The sequence below is a fragment of the Aethalodelphis obliquidens genome, unplaced genomic scaffold (assembly GCF_003676395.1).
Source record: "Aethalodelphis obliquidens isolate GAN/ISIS:26980383/991018 unplaced genomic scaffold, ASM367639v1 scaffold13, whole genome shotgun sequence".
In the NCBI taxonomy this organism is placed as follows: Eukaryota; Metazoa; Chordata; class Mammalia; order Artiodactyla; family Delphinidae; genus Aethalodelphis; species Aethalodelphis obliquidens.
The window spans coordinates 23693376-23714540 of NW_020837957.1; the positions used below are offsets into that span (position 1 = coordinate 23693376).

The 21165-nt window shown below is 40.2% G+C and overlaps 1 long non-coding RNA gene across 3 annotated transcripts in view; it reads left to right on the top strand.

Annotated features, from left to right (window-relative positions):
* The window catches only part of LOC113624447 (uncharacterized), a 54467-nt gene extending 37699 nt beyond the window's left edge, over positions 1-16768 (top strand). For 2 of the 3 annotated variants that reach the window (XR_003434339.1, XR_003434334.1), the window contains exon 8: positions 6701-6730. This is a non-coding gene — a long non-coding RNA (uncharacterized LOC113624447). Of the gene's footprint in view, positions 1-6700; positions 6731-16732 lie in introns of those variants that run through there. The other variant, XR_003434335.1, reaches the window with a different exon arrangement.
* Positions 16769-21165: the final 4397 nt, after the last annotated feature.

Here is a 21165-nt window from a genome sequence, read left to right on the forward strand (position 1 = left end):
AGGAAAGCTCTGGTATGAGGAAATAGGTCAGTTTTTCTTCCCAATATCAAGGATTTCCAAACACATGCCGGTAGGCATAATGAAATGGACCTTCAGGGGTGTAGAGGAGAGTGAAGTCAGCAAAGACACCTACAACTTATAGTTTAGCTTCCATGAACTTGGCTGCACCCTTTGATCCTGAAGGTTTCTTTCCTCCTGACACCAAATATGTGGTGTCTTTTCCAACACCATTTCTCCATTTCTCAGACACAACTGGATATCCAACAATTCAATTCAATTCTGACGCTACCTACCTAGAGTTAGCCTCAGATCCCACAAGTTAAAGGGTTCAGTCCCACAAGACTGGTCCCACTTCAGATGCTAATCACAAGTCCTGGGCTACCTGTACTTCTGACTGACTGGCTCTAAATCGGAAATCCCCATGAGCCATTCCTCAGGTTTGACAATTTGCTCACAGAACTTTGGAAAGTCTTTTACTTACTACGTGGAAGAGAGGCATAGGTCAAGGTATTGGGGAGAGGAGGAAGAGCAGAGAATGGAGCTTCCATGCCTTCCCAGACACATCACTCTGCCAGCACCTAGAGGTGTTGACCAGCTTGGAAGCTTTCTGATTTTCATTGTTCAGGAGTTTTTATAGAGCTCAGTCTCCAGCCCTCCCTCTCCCCTTCCTGGAGGTTAGTGGGTGGGGCTGAAAGTTCCAACACTCTAATCACTTGGTCTTTCTGGTGACCAGCCCCATCCTGAGATTATCTAGGGACCCCACCCTAATTCATATCACTAGCATAAACTCAGGAATAACAAAAGACACTACTATCACTCAGGAAATACCAAGGGTTTTAGGAGCTCTGTGCCAGGAACTGGGGCAAAGACCAAATATATTTTTGTATTAGGCCACAGATCCCTATGTTTTTGTATATCCTTCTGGGCAGAGCATTGAGGCCATCTACACAGGACTCACAGTTTATCAATGAAGAATTTCCTTCATTAATTATGAATGAACAATTTCCTTCATTGATTATGAATGAAAGATTTCATTCATAAATACCTGATGAGAGATTGAGATTAGAAGATCTAGAAGACAGACATGGCCTGGTTCCTGTGATTTCTAAGCTTATAGTGGAAGGTGTCAGGGTGTTTTTGAAACAGGAGGGAAGGGAGAAGTGCGCAACCTTTGAAAGAACAACATAGCCTGAGGACATGACATAAATTGATTAGAATCAAGTGGTCCAAGATGGTGGACAAGTCAACTTCCCCTAGACCCTGAGCCTCAGTGTGCACTCACTGTAACACATCAGCAAGCTAAATGACACACCCACAGGTGCCATGACAGTTCCAAGGCCAACCATAAGGATCAAAAAGTGGGCAGTGGCCCAATTCCTGGAAATCCCTGCCCCTTCCTGAAATAGCTGGAATACTCCTCCCACTCATTAGCATATGAAATTACCCACCCCTTCAAAAACTGACAATCCCATACCCTGGTGCCTTTCGCACCTTCAGAGATGGCCCACACTCTGTCTGTGGAGTGTGTTTCTGTCTAAATAAATCCACTTCTTACGTATCACTTTGTCTCTCATTGAATTCTTTCTGCGCTGAGACATCAAGAACCTGAGCTTCATTAAATCCTGAAACAAGGTGCGTGATCTCAGTTGGAAGACTGTGGGTTTTGGTCGGGTTCAAGTCCTGGCTGTGTGGGTTCAAGTCTCAATCAGGGTTTTGGCCGGGTTTGAGTCCCAGCCATGTGGGTTTGAGTCCCAGTCTGAGTTTTGGCCAGGGTCAAGTCCCTGCTGTGTGGGTTCAAGTCCCAATCTGAGGTGCACTGTTTCATTTTTAAGGACTATGTTGCTCTTATCCATTTCACCCATTTTTTCTTACATCTCTTTCTGCCAAGGTGTTTAGTGTGCTTTGCAGGTTATAATTAAATAATTGTCAAACACTCTTAGGCAGTGTTATTAGCTCTATTTTGAACACTCGAGCAAGAATTACTTAAGACCACACACAAAATACCTCTTCAAATTGGTGAGAGATCTGTGTGCATTTACCTTCTGGCTTGCATGATCCTTGAGTTTTAGAAATAGTGACAATGGATATGTGCCTACATGATCTTCCGCCTTTTACGTACAGTGTCACTAGTCCTTGGGTAAATATTTTTATTTACTATGATGGTCTGAATAGTATTTATATTTTAAGAAAAGACCCATTTCTTTCTGGCTGGTGGCATCCTTTCCAGCATGACTTCAGCTGGTCTTGACAATAGTAAATAGCTATAACTCATTTCTTGATATTGGGTGTCACTGTGCTTGTCTTTGGAATCTCTTCAATCTATTTTGCCCATTCATGTTCAATTTCACTAATTGTTTGGGTGTCATGTCATGATCCCAGCTCAGCAAACCTAGGTACTGGGGTATAGGTTTGGTGCTCATGTACTGACCATATCATTGGGCTTCATTGATCATACTTTTTCTTGATTTTGGGTGATTCTCAAGTTGAATGTGACACCACAACTACATGGGCCAATTTTATTGTTTTCTAGGCCTTTACTTCAGTTTTAAAATGATGCCATAATAGCAGTATGACATTTTTTTCTACAGGAAAGTAATTTGTAAAGGTTTCTTCCCCCATCTATCCACCATGGGATAATACATGGCCAACAACTTCAAATTTGGTGCATTACAGCTCTACCTCACCAGTGAACTTGCTCTTGTGGGCGGAGGCCTTGGTGCAGGCTTTGTTCATCCTTGTGTTCTCAGGGCATGGTGATTTTGCCGACCCTGCAAAGGAGTCTGAAGCAGTGATTCTGGAGCCTGCTAGCTCACCTGAGAAAGCTGAGCAGTGTTAAAAGAAGAAAATACAAATTTGATCTCAAGCTTCAATAAGATCAACTGAATCAGAATCTCAAGGGTCCTAAAACCTGAGTTTTGAAACAGCTCTTTAATCGATAGTAATGTTGTTGGATCCCTACTGAGAAGAGCAACTGGTTTAGAGGCTCGTGACTGCTACATGTGTATATGTACATGTGTGTAAGAGGTACTAACTAGTAGCACCTTAAAATTAAAAAGAACCCTCTGAGCTCGTCTCTCATGTCTCATTTCATGGGGAGAATGTAGAGGTCCTGAAATTACATGTCTAAGTGCACACAGCTTGTCAGTGGAGAGTTGTGAAAGGTAAAGCAAAACAAAATCCAAGTGTCCTGATCCTTAGTCCAGACTCGTTTTCTCTAAATTAAGCTAACTTTGAATATTTTTATAAAGTGCTGCCATTTATAAGTTCAGTATTTTCCCCAGGAGAGATAAGTTAAATATGTTAGATATCTTCCTCCCCTGAGCATTAGAGTAAAAATAGAATTTGAAAAGCAATGGGTTAACTGAACAATGCGGTTTCACCACATTAGTAGCTACAAAAGTTAACTGATTATTCAAAATGTCATTTTTGGTTCAGGGTGATCTCAGCCTAGGCTGGTGCACTGAGAGAAGTTGAGGAACAGTATGTAACTAGCAAAGCTTTTGTAGTCATATAGGCTTAGGATCAAATCCTGACTCAACTATGTGATTCTGGGCAATCTGAGGCTCAGTTTCTGGGTCTATAAAATAGATAAAATACCTTCCTTTCATGGCTGCTGTTAGGTTGTTCATAATATATGAATGGTGCTTGGTACATAGGAACTAATAATAATTAGCCTTTCATTTATTGAGTACTTATTAAATTCCAGTTACTGAATAGATTATTAAAACTCACACTAACCCTATGTGTATATTGTAATTATGTCCGTCTTAAAGATGTTCACTCACCTGCCTGGGGTCGTAGAGGTGTTAAGAGGTTGAGATTGGAGTTCTGCCTGTCTTAAAAGCCCCAGGTTTCATGACTCTACTATATCATCTTTCAACAAATGATAGCTATCATTATTGCCCCCATCCTCACTCAGAAGCCAGTATAATCAGTGGTCAAGCACAGGGTTAAGGAATCAGACTCAGGTTTTAATCCAGTTCCTTTCCTTTCAATAAATGACAGCCATGTGATGTTGGATGAGCTCCCTAATCTTTCTATTCCTTGGTTTCCTCATTTGTAAAATGAGAATGATAATCTAGTCTATAAGGTTGTTGTGAGGGTACCCAGTAAGTAAGTCTCGATACTTCTTTTGCATTTTACACACTAGTCAGTCTAACATGCTAAGTGAGAGTGAATGCTGGATCTTGTCTTGGCCGTGTGGTGGAAGATTGTATGAAAGGTTTTTTGTTTGTTTGTTTTTTTAGTACTTGCCCTGAATCTAAGGTGCTACTGCAGTAAAGGTGTTTGCTGAAGGGCAATGGAAACAGAGGTTGGTTATGTTTTCAATGTTCCTTCAGCCCAAGTTGGTCTTTCCTTTAACAGGGAGCAGACCCTCTCAAGTTCTACTGCTCCAGAAATCTCTGAAACGTCATAGGTTGAAAGGGAAGATGCACCAATATCTGAAGAGCACCTTACCAGGCACTTGTGATGTGCTTGACTAGCACGCTTAAAAAGAAGTGCTCAGTCTTATGGCATTCTGACTGCTCTGCGGAAAGGGGCCCAACACTAATGAGGGGTTGATAGTGGAATGTCATGTGCTGCGATAGCTGAGGGATTGGGCCATTCATTGCGTATTGTTCATTCAAATGAAAGGTTTTAGGGTGTAAAAGCAGACGCTGCTAGTGAAACTAATGGACAATTGTGTGTGTGTAGTATGTGTTTACATGCTTTTAGCTCTTTTTTTTGATACTAAATCTAAGGAATGACCTTTTAAAGACCGTTTATATATATTTTAGCTTTCTGAGGGGGAAAAACTGTCATTAAAAGCATGAAATATCATTTAATAAATCTGAGTTCAGTAACCCAAAATTTGACAAATTTCTCACAGTCTCAGCTTTCCTAACAGAAGCAATGCATGGGTCTACTTCTAGGCCTTCAGAACACTTTGTTCTTTGTCATGGAAGAAAGTATTTGAATGCTCCTTTCTCTCTCTCCTTCATGCACACCTTGCCCCTCATTAAGTGCCAAGATGAGGCAGAACCACAACCTAGGAGTAGAACTTCTATCTCAAGCTACGTATTACCTGCATCTCCCACCTCTCCCAAGAGTTGTACGTTTGATTGAATGAACTAATACCAGTTGTGCTTTACTTATCTGAGTTAAAATATGTCTGCTACAGGTCAACATTGTACTAAAATATATCTTTACATTTTTATGAGCAAGCATGGCTTTAATGCAGTACTGAATAAAGTCTACATTTATAGAACAGCAATTTTACATGCCTATAAATACCTGGGTATATAGAAAAATCAGGCCTGTGATGAGCTGAACTTACAAAATTGATAAAAACTCGATGATTATTTGAATTGCAAAGGAACCCTTCACTTTATTCAAATATGCCTTTAAAAAGTAATAATAATGTTCTACATTTACATAGTGGGAAAGGCTTTGCAGATGAGATATACATTATCTCATTTGCTTCTCTCAACATTCCTGTGAACTAAGTGAGATAGTGACTGTTATCTGCATGCTTTATGGATAAGAAAAATACAAATCATCCTTATTACATTTGAAATGTAGTTACCTTTACAAAAAGTCAACTCATCACCACTTTAGGGCACATAATCTATTGTGAAAAATATGCCTCCATGTATCTACTTATTGTACGAATAGTTACTGTTCTGGTTATCTCTTGCTATGTAACAAATTACCCCCAAACGCAGTGGCTTAGAACACTATGTTATTATATTTCACTATATTTTTGGTTAATAGTTTGAATAGGGGTCTGCTGGGTGTTCCCTCTGTTCTACTTGGAGTCAACTGAGATCACTTGAGATACTCAGCTGGCAGATGAGCTGGTTTGGAGATTCTAAGATGGCTTCATTCACAAATTTAGTGTCTAGGTTGGAAGCCTGATCTTGGCTGGGACTGTCAACTAGAATGCTTAAACATGAGTCTCTCCAACATGGCATCAGGGTAGTTGAGGGCTTAGGGCTCCCAGAGACAGTGTTCCATGAGAATGTAAGTGGAGGTTGTCCGTAGATTCAGCCTGGATACAGCAACTGGCACAGCATCACTTCTACCATATTCTGTTGATCAAAGCAAATCACAGAACTCACCCAGATCCAAGGGGAGGGAATATACACTCTAGCTCTCCATGGAAGAGATATCAGAGAATTTGTGGCAATGTTTAATCTGTCACAGTATATTCTTTGATCACTGATTTTTCATATTCCTTCCCAATATAAAAATACCTTCACTCTCTCGGAAGGACCCCAAACTTCTCATCTCATGACAATATCAGGATCCAGGCACCATCAAGACCAGGCTTAAGATCCAGGATCTTGTCATCCAAATCAGGTACAGGCATGAGTAAGACTCTTCAGGTCTGTTTCTAAGAGTATGGGTCCTCTCAGTCTGAAAACCTGTGAATTAAAGGAACAGGTTATTTCCCCCAGCATGAAATATTGAGACAGAGGTCAGACACAAGCAATAGGCATTCCTATTCAAGAATGGAGAGAATGGAAAGCACAGAGCAGTCCCTAGTCTATAACACTTCTTAAATCTTACTGGACACACACTGGCATTGGACTGATTAAGTCTCAGTCCTGCTCCCTAGGAATTATGCAGTAATACCATAAAATAATATAAGTAATTATTTAATTATAATAATTAAATAGTTCTTCTTATTATTTTTTTTAATTTTTTTTTTTTGCAGTACGCGGGCCTCTCACTGCTGTGGCCTCTCCCGCCGTGGAGCACAGGCTCCAGACGCGCAGGCTCAGCGGCCATGGCTCACGAGCCCAGCCACCCCGCGGCATGTGGGATCCTCCCGTACCGGGGCACGAACCCGCGTCCCCTGCATCGGCAGGCGGACTCTCAACCACTGCTCCACCAGGGAAGCCCAGTTCTTATGTTTTTAACCTTACCTTTCTCTATCCATATCATATCACATGGCTAAAATGAATCATTTGGCATTCCTTCTGGAAACCCAAATCCAAGCCAGTTCAGTTCATTAGGTCTATTTTCTATTGTGTACATTTGCCACAGGTAACAGCATTGCCAGACTTTCTGCTAGGGTCAACTTTTTCTCCAGCTTCCAATAATAATCACTGCACTATCTTCTAAGTATTCACCAGCAGTCTCCTTCCGGTCCTCCGAGCTTTCACTAACAGTGTCCTCAAGGTCATTCCAGATCTGCCCATCATCTGGTTCCCAAACCACTGTTACAAGGCTTCGGTTATTGTTATGGCAGCAGATATCAAATTCTGTTCATTATCTGTTGCTGCATAATAGATTACCCCAAGACTCAGTAGCTAAACATAACGACCATTTTTATTATATCAGGATTTTATTGCACAGGAATTCAGGCATGGCTCAGTTCAGTGATATTTCAGCTCCATGCTGAATTGGGCGAGGTTGCTCAGTGGTCTTCAGCAGGTGAATGGGCTTGTCTGGAGGGTTCAGGATGGCTTCATTCACAGGACTATCACCATAGCAGTTTTGTCTGGAAGGTGGGGCTCAGCATGGACTGTTGGCTGGAGTGTTGACTGCATTGTTTCTCTAGTATTGTGGTTTCAGGGCAGTAGGACTTCTTACATACTGACCCAGGGTTGCCAGAGACAGGGAGTGAGAGTTGCCAGTTTCTTAAGGTCTAGGCTTGAAATTCGGCCCAGCTTCACATCTGTATTCTATTGGCCAAACAGTCACAGATTCAAGGGCATGGAATATAGAGTCAATCTCTCCATGAGAGAAATGTCCAAATTTTTAGTAGTACAGAAAAATAATGTTTAGTTTTTTATTTTAAATTATTTACTTATAGTGCAGACTGACTCAGTGGACTAACTCAGGATTAGGAATTAGGTGTTCAAGGTTCTGCTTCCATCTCTTCCATTACTTAGCTATGTTTGAGCTGAGTTTCAGTTTCAGTTTCCATCAGACAAAATGGAGATGATGATAACTGTTGGCATTCACTAACTTAAAGAGATGTCATGTCTGTTTAGAAAAAAGAAATCAGTATGCAAGAAAGTACTCTAAGAAGTAGAATAATAAATTATTATAACTAATTGGACCCTTACAAATTCACCATATTTTTTTTGATATTGTGTAGAACAGGGCCACAAAGGAACTCTTGTACACACACAACACTCACACTTTAAACACATAATTCCATGCCATAGTGTATGTTTTTTCTGTCTTCCCCATGTGCCAGACAATGTACATTTTTCCATTGAATCTTTGTAATGCCCCTTTGAGGTAGATGCTATTATTAACATCTTAATCATGTTTTCTGAAACATTTGTGTTCTGCAGTTTAAACTCTAACACATCTTTTACATATTTATACATAATACATCTTAAAAGAGTCTAATGAAAACTTTAGTAGAGTCTGTAGCGGTTTTGTTTAAATTCTATGGAAATCTTCCCTGTTAATTTTATACAAATATTCTTGCAAAATGAGATAAAAGAAGATTTATGATGATATCAAAGTGATATAACTAAGAGGAGAGACAAAATAAAAGAGGCAGAAGAGTTAACAGAAGCTGGTTGTACTTACAGAAACCAGAAGGAAGATGAGGTGGTTGGTATTGTAGGAGGAAAGTGGGTGGCCCTGCTATGCTATTAACTAGGAACTAGGTGTGTAATCTTGAAGGTTTCTTCCCTCTTCCATACCAAGGTTCCATTTGTGTCAAATGAGAAGGTGGAACGAGGTGAACTCTAAAATTCATCTCAACTTTGACATTCTCTTATCACTCTAAGAAAAGGGGATAAAACACTAAATACACATAAATACACCCATCTATCAAGGAAGTGAAGTTGCAGACTGGAAGATAGGTTTAGAAAAAGAAAAGAAACAAAGAAAAGACAGGATATGTGGAATTTTGACCTGGAAAATGACAAGTAGTAGAATGGCCCTAAATACCAAAAAACAAATCAGCAGACAAGGAGGGAAGTCAGGACAAAAAAAATAATATTGAACCCAGCCATCAAGAAGGTAATTTGAAAAAAAATATTTTATTTATTGTTTCAGCAAATGTTTTTTGAGCCTCCTATGTGCCAGGCCCTATCCTAGGTATTTAGAGTACAGTAGTTAAAAAATCCTTGTTCTCATGGAGCTTATGTTCTCTGTTGGGGGATACAGGCAATAAACAAATTAAGTAAGTAAAATATTAGGTCTCTTAGATAATCATAAGTGCTTAGAAGAAGGATAAGTGGAGAACCAGGGTTGATCACTCTGGATGGGGTTTGCAGCATCAAATAGGGTGGCCAGGTGAGATCTAACCCAGTAAAGTTCTGAAGGAAGTCAGCAGATGAGCTGTGGTGACTTTGCTTCCTATTTCACAGACACAATGAAAGTACTCAGAAGAGCATTCCAGGCAGAGGGAAAAGCAAGTGCAGAGGTGCTGAGATGGAAACATGCCTGATATGTTCAAAGAATAGCAAGGACGCCGATACAGCTGGAATGGAGTTAAATGAAAAAGAGGGAAGTGAGAGGGGAGATCAGGAGAAAGACTCTGGGAAGATGTTGAGTAGAAAGTACCATCTGGCATGTTTAAATGAAATACCTTTATTGTTAAGAGTAAGAAAAAGATCAAGACAGAAAAAGGAGAAACAGTTAAGAGGCTACTGCACTAATCCAGGCAAGAAATGATGGTGGCTCAGACTAGAATGGTGGTAGTAGAAGCTATGGGAAATGGTGGGATTCTGGATATATTTTGAAGGTAGAATGAACAGGATTTACTGGATGGTTAGGATGTGGGTTATGAGAAAATAGGAGTCAAGGAAAGTTCAAGGAGCTTTGACTTGAACTGAGTTGCCAATTACTGAGATGGGAAAGATTGTGAGAGGAACAGTTTAGATTGTGGTGGTGGGGCTATTAGGAGTTTTTAACATGTCAACTGTTAGTTCCCTAGTAGTTATGACATGTGTCATGGATACATGAGTGTGGATTTCAGGGGACAGAGATAGGTTGGAAGTATAAGTGCTTAGATCCATGAGATTGGATCAGTTTCTCACTAGAGTAAGCACAGATAGAAAACAGACAGGGTCCAAGGACCAAGCCTGGGGACTCTGACGGAGAGATGAGGAGAAACATCAAGGGTAAACAAAGAAGAGTGACCAGAGAAGTAGGAATAAAACCAGACAAGCAGAGAGTCTTGGAAGCCCAATGAAGAAACAGTGTTTCAAAGAGCAGACAGTGATTGTGTCCAATGCTAATGATTGGCTGAGTAAGATGAGGACTGAGAAATGATCACTGGCTTACCAAAGTAGAGGTCTTTAGGACCTTGATAAGAGCCATGTCTGCAGAGAGTTGTAGGTAAAATCTTGGATTGGAGTAGGTTCAAGAGAGAATAGGAGAGAAATTGGAGACAGAGGGTATAGACACTCTTTCAAAGAGTTTTGCTCTAAAAAGAAAGGGGAATAGCTAGAGGAGAATTGTAATAAAGAGTTTTTAAAGAAGATATGAGAAAATAACATGTCTTTTCAATGCTTCAGTGTTGAAGAGAGTGATCCAATAGAAAGAAACATTGGTAATACAGAAGAGAGAAGAGAAAATTGCTGGATCGATGTCTTTTAGTGAGTGAATGGGATAGACTCTAGTGGCAAGTGAAGATTTGGTCTTGACTAGGAGTATGGCTAGGAGGGATGGTTGAGTAGATGGACACAGATGCAGGTAGGGAAGCAGATGTGGTGGTGGAAGCTGAGTGAAATTCTCTTGAGTGCTGTCATTCTCTCAGTAAACTAGGAAGGAGAGAGGATGATAAAAGTGTTTAGAGGTTTGAAGAGAGAGGAGTAGGTATAAAACAGTTGTCTAGGGAGGAAGAATTATTGGACTACAAAAATGTAGTACAGTATAATCACTGGAAGATATTAAGAACACATTTGAGGTGAATATAGAACACGTTGGTTTCCTGGAGTCATATATGGTTGGTCGTTGGCAAAGCGATGTTCTCACAGTAATATATTCCTGGGAGTTCCAACTGAGAGGAGAGGAGATAAAACCTGGAAGTAAATAAATGTCCTAAGATGCAGCTGACAGAACATAACCACTTCTTCTAGAACACCACCAATAGTTCCCTGGGATTTCTTTCCTTAACTTCCTTCTTCCTTCCTCTCCCTCATTATCCCCATCCTTATTTGTGCGGAGATACAGCTAGATTGGTTATGTGTGGGTTTCAGGGAGCAGAGCCGCTTCCTGTAGCTGATGGATTGTTTTACCTTTATATTGGTCAGCTTTTTCTATGTTATTTGCAGGTAACAAATAATTCCCATTTCTCAGTGGCTTACAACAATCAGGATTTATTTCTCTCTCTTGTTATGTGTTGGCTATAGGCCAGTTACAGCTCTGTACCCATATATTCATTCTGGAATTGAAGCTGAATGAGGAGTCCATATTTTAGGTCATTCTGTTCTCCAGGTTGAGGAAGAAGAGCAAGGTGGAACCACATGATGGCTCTCAAAGCTTCTGCATGTTTGCTCACATTTCATTGGCCAAAGCAAGTCACATGGTCAAGCTTGATGTCAGTGGGAAAGGGGAAGTATACGCTTCTTTTAAGGAGGAACAAATAACTTGAAACAATCATATAATTAGCCACAACTTTTTCCACGTGTGGCAGAAGAACTCCTCCTCAAGCAACACAATGGGTCAAATTACTTCTTTCCAAACACAATTGGCATTTAGCTCCCAAGAGTAACATCAGGGAGGTTAGACACTTGGTATGAATTTCTGGCTATAATTTCATGTCTGGCCCTGTGGTTTAGATTATTTAACTTTAGGATTTAGGAAATATCTTACCTTTAGGGAGGCAGGTTATGTATTTCATCACATACATTATAGGTATTATATTATAATATTAAAAGCAACTATGCCAAGTGTTACAAAATACATCTTATAAACTGAAAGAGAGAACCCCATCCAGACCTGGCTTTTGAGACCTTCTTAAGTTCCATGACCAATTTTATAATAATATAAATCTAATATAATAGAGGAAAGAGCTCTGCCTATAACTCAGTAAAATAAAAATCCAGATATGGTAGAGAATTCCATACGCCTTCCTTGTGTAGAAGGAGGAATTTTATAGTTTGATGGAGAACTAGGATATTTCTTTAAGATGCTGTATAACCAAGGCCTATGACTCAAGACTTCCCATGCCAAGTATGGTGCCCTGCAAGGAGCAGTGAGTTATTCTGATGGATTGCCTAGCCCTGGCCTCACAGTGGTGAGAAACTTGAGACCAACCATGAAGGTATCAAGGGTGACATGGACCCCTGGTACGTTGGTTTAAACAGTTTCATGTTTTCTCTGTTAGCACAGAAGGAACCAGGATCTGGTGTTCTTTGTTCTTTAGTTTAATGTTAGTGAGTCTTTTTCTCTTTGTTTATGAGGATGTGACTCTGACAACTGACAAAGGACTTAGCTAGAGCCCAAATAGTGAACTGCTGTGGAAATTTCTCCTTGAAGATTTGTCCAGTGACCCTTCTCTGGAGAAAACACTCAGGTAATACATTCCCAGTGGTAGCTCACTTCCCATCAACTCACCACTGGTACCCTCATTAGGGTGTTTGTCTTTCTTTAGGTTTTAGTTTTTTTTTCCTCGTCCATCTCAACCTCCCACCACAGTGACTATACTGTCCGTGAAGGGGACTGGATAGCTGTCCCCTGAGACTATCTTAAGTTTATTTTTAGTGCAAACGGTTTGGAAAAAATTACTTTCCCTTGCTGACTGCACCAGGACTGTCTTAACTCTGACTTAGAATTCTGGACTTCTAACATGAGATTGAGACTGAGCAAGTAACCCATACCTTCATCTTCAAGATGGAGCAATCACATTACAATGAGGATAAAAGACTTGCCAAGAGTTACCCAGACATCCAATTGTAAGAGTGTTTTACTTTGGTCTGTTGGTCTCAGATCCATTAAGATGTTTAACTGTGTAAAATTGCAAGTTAGTCTGACTAAATTGGACAGCTTGCAGGTAAAATCCCCACTCCCTAAATCCCAATCGATCCCCTGAGCCATCCGTACTCCTTAAAAGTGCTATCATTACTATCAAGCTACATGCCCCGAAATTATTTCCCTTGGGAACACACACCTAACCCAGACAAAAAGATTACTATTTTTTTTTTTTTATTGCTCACTCACCCTTTGTCCCAGCTTTCCTCTTTGTTTCTTTTTTCTCACCTTATGTCTCGTTCAAAATGATATTGAAATGCTATGATCTCTGTGGTCCCCAATCTACTGTTAGGTTGATCCACATGAAACTGCCAATATTCAGTGATTTTTGACCCACAAGTGTGGCAATTATATATGGTTCACTATAACCCAGTTAGAATGAGATAGTAAATTGTGAACATTTTCATACAGAAAAATGCAGATTATTGATCAAGTTAATGGCAACTCATTGATAATATGTAATAGAGTTGAATGTGTATCCAAAGCTTTAATGCAATCCTTTGTAAAATGAAGGCTAATTAGCATATGAAATGAGAATTTTAATTCAGAAGAGAATTTCAACTTCTGATAGCAAAAAAAAAAAAAGTGTAACTGAGATGCACACGTGCATGTTAATGTGCCAGGATCCTCTGTGTGCAATGGCTGTGACCACGACTGGGCATATGCAACAAGAAAACTGGCTTTTTATACATTTTCTCTCTCTCTCTCTCTTTCCCTCTTACCCTCTTTCTCTAGCCTTTCATGGTCAGACTTCTGAAAAAAGCAGTCTACACACACTTTCTCCATGTTCTGCCTCTTACTTGTGTAACACACTGTAATCTGGTTTCTGTCCCTCACACTCCACTAAAACTATTTTTGCCAAGGTCACTAATGACCTTTGATTGACAAATTCAATAGAAGCTTTTCTGTCTTTATCTGACTTAACTTCCCTGGTGCATGTGACAGGATGGGCCAAGATTTGCTTCTTAATATTTCATCCCTTTCCCTGACTTTCACGGTTGCTCTTTCTCTTCATTGTGTCTCAGGACTCAGTGTAGGCACCGTAAGGTACTTATCTGTTTGTTGAATGAATGAAAAGACAAATTAATGTAACTGAAGTACTTCGTTAATTATTAGCCGTTGCCAATAATCAATGTAATCCCCACTTCCAGCAACTTCTCTACCCCACCCCCTCTACATACATTTTTAATCATGTATAACTGGCAGTGTGCCACATTCTTCATGTTTCCATCTCAGAGATCCTACTAGATCATTGGGGGCAAGGCAGGCAAGACTGAGGGGACTGCTGGTTTCTTTTCATGTGGTTTCCTCTAATTCTGAGTATTATAAATATGCTGGGCCATCAGTCATGTTTTTTTAGTAACTCCTAATTCTTAGGAAAAAAAGATTCATGTTCTTTTTCTTTCCTCCCCGGGATGTATCATTTAGAGATCCAGTAAAGTGTATCCACAATAGCCACTTGTTGCTTGCATAGACGTATGACCTGACAAAAAGATAGGGAAAAAACCCAATACAGGACTCCAGGAGAACAAAAGAAACGCGCCATCAGAAAGTGTGACACACACGCACATACTTTATGCATGTTTAATTTCTGTTGTTTTGGTTGGAAAATAGCTGCAGGTGTCCTGTAATTATAACCCCATTTTCACAAATATCAACTGTCATATTTAATCTGTTATATTCACCATATAGCCTACTGTTACAGCACATTTCTTTCATTACAAATTTAGTAGCAGAGTTTTGAATGCTCAAGCTAACATTCAGGCTAGTCAATTAATGCATTATTTACAAGTTAAATGTTATTAAAAACAGGTTCTTAATTTGCCGGTGATTTAGTAGACTCAAGGAGATATTCCAGTTTTTTTTTCAATTGAAAATGGAAGAATATTTAGAACAGTTGGGGTCGGGAGGGATGTCAGGGATATTTTGGCCTCCCTCAACATTTTCTCTGAGTTTCTTTTCTGCTCTCTTCTTTCTTGTGTGTTGTTTTGGACACCTGTGCTAACCAGTTGTGGCAGGAGTGAGAAGAAAGACGTATGAAAAATAAAAACAGCATAAATACCATTGTGAGTGGTGTTTTTAAAAATCACCAGGCAGTTTGGAATGGCTCAGTACACATGTTCCCCATACAATCCGGTGTATTTTGATTTACTGTGCTGTTCCCACAGCACAGCAGGTTAAGAAGGTTAGAAGTCAAGGAAATTAAATGTTATTAGCATTCCACTGTTGTCAGGCTGCAAAAACAGAATATATGTCTTTTCAAATACACTTTGAAAAATTAAAGAGTTCCTAAGGTTCAAGGGCCTCAGAATCATCACCGCAATCTGGATTTTGTTCTTAGTTGTAGTTTTTTTCTTCTTTTTCATTTGACTTAGATCATGTTTTAAATCCACATTTCATGTTCCATAATTCCACGACATGCTACTTATTTATGAAAGATAATGTGGGGTGAGCTTTTTGATGCCCAGTGATTCCAGCTTCATGAAGCCAGTTAGCCAGTCTCCATGCCATTCTCTCCAGCTGTCTTCTTGAGCTTGTCATCCCCTTCTCCTCTCCACTTCTCCTCCTCTCATACCTTTTAAAAAATTTAACCAAGATCCACCTTCTTAAGGAAATCTTGTTAAAACGAAGTCTAGCTCACAACAATCTTTCCCATCTCTACATCCTGATAGTTTTTTATGTCTGTGTCCCAGTCACTCACTCAAAGGTATGTTCCTCTTGATTTTCTCTACAATTGTTTCTCTACAGGACACGCAACAGAGTCACAGAGACCTGCCATTTATTGGTGGTGTGGTCTAGGGCAAATGATTTCTTTTATCTAAAGTCTCACTCTTCTCCTCTCTTAAATAGAGATAAAAACCCTTATTGTGAGAATTAGTAAGATCATGTATGCAAAGAACCTAACTAAATGGTAGAAGCCAATACGTGGCAGCTCTTGTTGCCGTAATGAAGTAAGATGGTTTACATAAATCGCCTAGCACAGTGCCTAGGTCATGTTTGGCACTCAATAAAATTTAATTCCCTTTGGTACAATAAATAGGTCATAAGCATTTCATGTTTTCATCTTCACACAAAGTTTTCTCAATGGCAAGGACTAAGCGTTTTCCCAAACTCTTCAGTTTTGGTGGATTAATGTTCCATCCTCTGTGTTTTGGGAGGTGTTCTGTGTATCTCTCAGGAAATCCAGGCAGAATGAGTGCTCAATGTCTATATCAGTGACCTCGAAATGGCTCTTCCTCATTCCTCACCTCACCCTCACTCCTCCCCCACGCCCCCTCCCCTGCCACCCTGCTCCCTCCACTCCTGGGATCACCCTCCAAATTAACTGCTAGCACCAAAGCCATTGATTCAGGCTCTACTTTTGGGGGAACCCAAACTAAGTAAGGAAAAAAATCAAATGAAATAACAGAGAAAGACAATAAACAGTGTGCAAAATAGCCAAAGAACCTCCAGAGTTGCCCAGGGCAGCTAAGAAGGGAGAATGTCAATAGAAAAAAGCCAAGAATGGAATTCATTCCTCCATTTATTTAAAACATATCTATGGAGCACCTAGTGTGTCCCACACACTCTTAGGCATTGGTGATAAAACAGACAAGGTCTTTCTGCCCCCGTGGCACTTTCACTGTAGTGAAGGAACGTGCAATAAACAAACAAATCAACATGCAAAATCATGTCAGGGAGTGATAAGAGCTTTGGAGGCAAAAAAAGGCAGGGTAAGAGTTAGACCGTGTACCGGAGAAGCTGGTTTTTTTTTTTTTTTTTTTTTTTTTTTTTTTTTTTTTTTTTTTTTTTGCAGTACGCGGGCCTCTCACTGTTGTGGCCTCTCCCATTGGCTCCGGACGCGCAGGCTCAGCGGCCATGGCTCACGGGCCCAGCCGCTCCGCGGCGCGTGGGATCTTCCCGGACCGGGGCACGAACCCGTGTCCCCTGCGTGGGCAGGCAGACTGTCAACCACTGCGCCACCAGGGAAGCCCGAAGCTGTTATTTTAGAGAGTGTGATCCATTTAAAATGAACCAAGGCCCTTCTGGGAAGGTGATATTGGAACAGAGACCTTGCTAAAGGGACAATGACCCACCTTTTGTCCACTGCATATTGTCTTCTGGAGTAGAAGCAGAAAAAGAAAACAAAAGCTTTCTAGCCTGGAGAATGAGGTAATAAGACAGGATCAAAATCCTTCCGGTAAGAAAAAATGGGGTGCAGAGATTTCTCAGGATGCAATTTTCCAAGCAGAGTGCTTGAAAGGGCCCGCAGCTCCTGCGTAAGCCCTTCCTTTAGGAATCCCTGCAGGGGCTCCTTCACCCTTTTATCTTCTCTTCTACTTCTCCTGTTCGGTGTGTCCTTCTCTTCAGTTTCTCAAATAGAAAGAATACCTTTATTTATATAAAATTTGAGAGTATATACAGAGCATAATTTTCTCATTTAATTCCCCTGCAACTGTGTCCATTAAATACTTTCATCCTTATGTTATAGATGAGGAAACTGGGACTTGGGGACTTTGCTTGGGACCACCCAGCAGTATTAGAGCTTAGACTCAAACTCAGTCTTTTGGTTCCAACCCAACATTCAATTCAGTGCTGAGTTGATGGGCCTCTTAACCAATTTTTGTCCCTTTCCCTCACCCTCACTGACCCCTACCTATGGCAGCTGACTTGTACGGGCTCATGATCTTCTCCTTCTGGAGGATCCCATCATTCTGACTTTCCATCAGTGGGTACAGGATCAGATCTCAGCAAATCCAGAAGTTTAGAATAGGGACTTCCCTGGTGACGCAGTGGTTAAGAATCCGCCTGCCAATGCAGGGGACATGGGTTCGATCCCTGGTCTGGGAAGATCCCACATACTGAGGAGTAATTAAGCCCGTGCACCACAACTACTGAGCCTGCACTCTAGAGCCTGCAAGCCACAACTATTGAGCCCACAAGCCACAACTACTGAGACTGCATTCTGCAACTACTGAAGCCCATGTGCCTAGAGCCCGTGCTCCGCAACAAGAGAAGCCACTGCAATGAGAAGCCCATGCACCGCAATGAAGAGTAGCCCCCGCTTGCTGCAACTAGGGAAAGCCTGTGCGCAGCAATGAAGACCCAACGTGGCCAAAAAATAAATAAATAAATTGATTTAAAAAAAAAAAAGATGTTTAGAACAGGAACATCTGAGAGCTCTATCAAGAGATTCTGTCTTCAATATTCTAACTTAGCCCAAGTGCTATACTCTTTTTTTAATTTTTTAATTGAGGTATAATTGATTCACAATGTTGTGTTAGTTTCAAGTAGACGGCAAAGTGAATCAGTTATACATACATATATATATATATATTCTTTTTCAGATCCTTTCCCATTATAGGTTATTACAAGATATTGAGTATAGTTGCCTGTGCTGTACAGTAGGTCCTTGTCGTTTACCTATTTTTTATATAGTAGAGTGTATATATTAATCCAAAACTCCTAATTTATCTTCCTTCCATCCCCTTTGGCAACCATAAATTTGTTTTCTATGTCTGTGAATCAATTTCTGCTTTCAACATAAGTTCATTTGTATCATTTTTTAGATTCCACATATAAGTGATATCATATTTGTCTTTCTCTGTCTGACTTACTTCACTTAGTATGATAATATCTAGGTCCATCCATATTGCTGCAAATGGCATTATTTCATTCTCTACTCTTGATTGTGTTTTCCCACTACCACATTAAGGATTTTTTTACAAGTAATTATTTTTAAGTATGTGCTGCTAGGATAGCTGATGCTTAATGCTCCTCTTTTTGAGAAAACACGAGATAAAATTTGACATAATTGCTCCTGGATCCATTCCTCTTTGACAAATGGACCTCTTTTTTTTTTTTTTTTAATTCTAGGACATCCCACTTGATTCTGAATCTGAAAGACTCAATCCCTCAGTGGTGAATTCTCTCACATGTTGAGGGAACTCAGAGACAATTTCCTCTGTGGGTGAACTCTGCTGCACAGTTTATGGTGTCAGGCTGAGTGGGACTTCCTTTGAGTTGCTGTTGGAAAGTACAGAGTTTTTTTAAAGTTTAAAACCCAATGTTCGGTGTCAGTGTCTCAGAGAATATATGGGAAGCTACTGTGCTTTTAAGGAGATTGTTCTTAAAATTTTGGAAATTCAAGATGATGAATGGTCACTTAAGGCCATTTCTTCTGGCATACAGATTGACAATGCTAGACATTTTTTAAAGGTTCTTTTTGGTATACAAACACTCCAACTAGTATTTTTTAATCCTTACGATAATTCTGCGTGAGGTAAATATTTTTCCAATTCCCATTTTATGCTACAGTAGCACTTCGTATTTCTCCTTCAAAACATTTTGCTCACTTGTAATTAACAACTTAGTTTCTGTAATTATTTGTTTAATATGCTGGAGTTTCAAAGGCACATTCTGGAACCAGACAGACCTCATTATGATTTTTGGTTTTGAAAGCTGTATGACCCATGACCCTGGGAAGGTGTCTTAAGGCCTCCCTGCCTCAGTTTCCTCATCTGTAAAATGTGAACAATAAAGGTATTGGCCTCATACGGTTGTTCTGAGTTTTAAAAGTGATAATATAGACAGGGCTTAGGATAGTACTTGGCATGCTATAAGCATTCCATGACTGTTAGCAGTTGTTATCACTATTGTTGTTACTATATATTCCTACTGTAATAAATAGGTGACCATCTGTCAGGTTTTGCAGGAGACAGTCCTCATTTGAAAGTTGCCCAGCCATGATTATTAACATCTTCCCCTTTGCTTTCAAAAGTCTCCAGTTTGGAAAAACTATACGAATGGAGGACTGATTAGTGATTGCCTGGGTGAGGAAAGTAAGACTGGGAAAATCTGAATAAGATTAGTGGATTGCATCAATGTCTATAACTTATTTGTGATATTGTACTATTGTTTTGCAAGATATTACTATTGGGTAAAATCAGGTAGGAGGTACATAGGATCTTTTCATATTACTACTTACAACTCCATGTGAATCTACAAAGATTTCACGTAAAAAGTTATATTAAAAGAAGAAGAAGGGGCTTCCCTGGTGGCGCAGTGGTTGAGAGTCCGCTTGCCGATGCAGGGGACGCAGTTGCGTGCCCCGGTCTGGGAAGATCCCACATGCTGCGGAGTGGCTGGGCCTGTGAGCCATGGCCACTGAGCCTGCGTGTCCGCAGCTTATGCTCTGCAACGGGAGAGGCCACAACAGTGAGAGGCCCACATAATGCAAAAAAAAAAAAAAAAAAAAAAGAAGAAGAAAAAAGTTTGAATTTGAAAGATAAAAAATAGTATGGTCATTCATGAAACAACACCCTTGGTCCCACCAGGACATGACCACCTTCTCTAAAAAGAACTGCCATTGGTTCCCTCTATTTTCTTTACCTGATTTAATTTTTCTTCATAGTATTTATCTCCTCTTGACACATATTTAATTGTTTCACCTTTCAACAGCTATTTATTGAGTGCCTACTAGGTGCCAGCCTTGTATAAATGAATAAGTTCTTTGTGAAACTTACATTCTACTGGTGGAAATAAATAATAAACTAAAAATATAATAGATGAATTATTTAGTGTCAGAAAGAGATGTGTGATGGAGAAAAGACAGAGCAGACATATTAGTCAGAGTTCTTCAGAGAAAGAGAGCCAACAAGATGTATATAAGTACTTGTTATAAGAAATTGGCTCACATGGTTATGGAGATCTGCAGCTGGCAAGAGGGAGACCCAGGATGGTGTAGTTCCAGTCCAAGTCTGAAGGTCTGAGAACCAGGAGAGCTGATGGCATAAGTTACACTCTGAAAGCTGACAGGCTCGTGAGCCAAGAAGAACCAACGTTTCAGTTCAAGTCTGAAGGCAGGCAAAACTAATGTCCCAGTTTGAAGGTGGTTAGGCAGAAGAGGTCCCTCTTACTCTAGGGAAGGTCAGCTTTTTGTTCCATTCAGGCCTTCAACTGATTGGATGAGGCCCACCTACATTAGGGAGGGCAATCTGCTTTACTCTGTCTACTGACTCAAATGTTAATCTCATCCCAAAACACCATCACACACAGAATAATGTTTGAACAAATAGCTGGCCACTCAGGGCCCAGTCAAGATGACACATCACAGCAGGGTAAAAGAGAATGGATACTGGGTGGTGGTTGAAATTTTAAACAGGGTGGTCATGTAGCTTTGTTGAGAAAGGGATATATGAGCAAAGTCTTGAAAGGGGTGAGCCGATTATTGACTTTTTTGCTCATCTT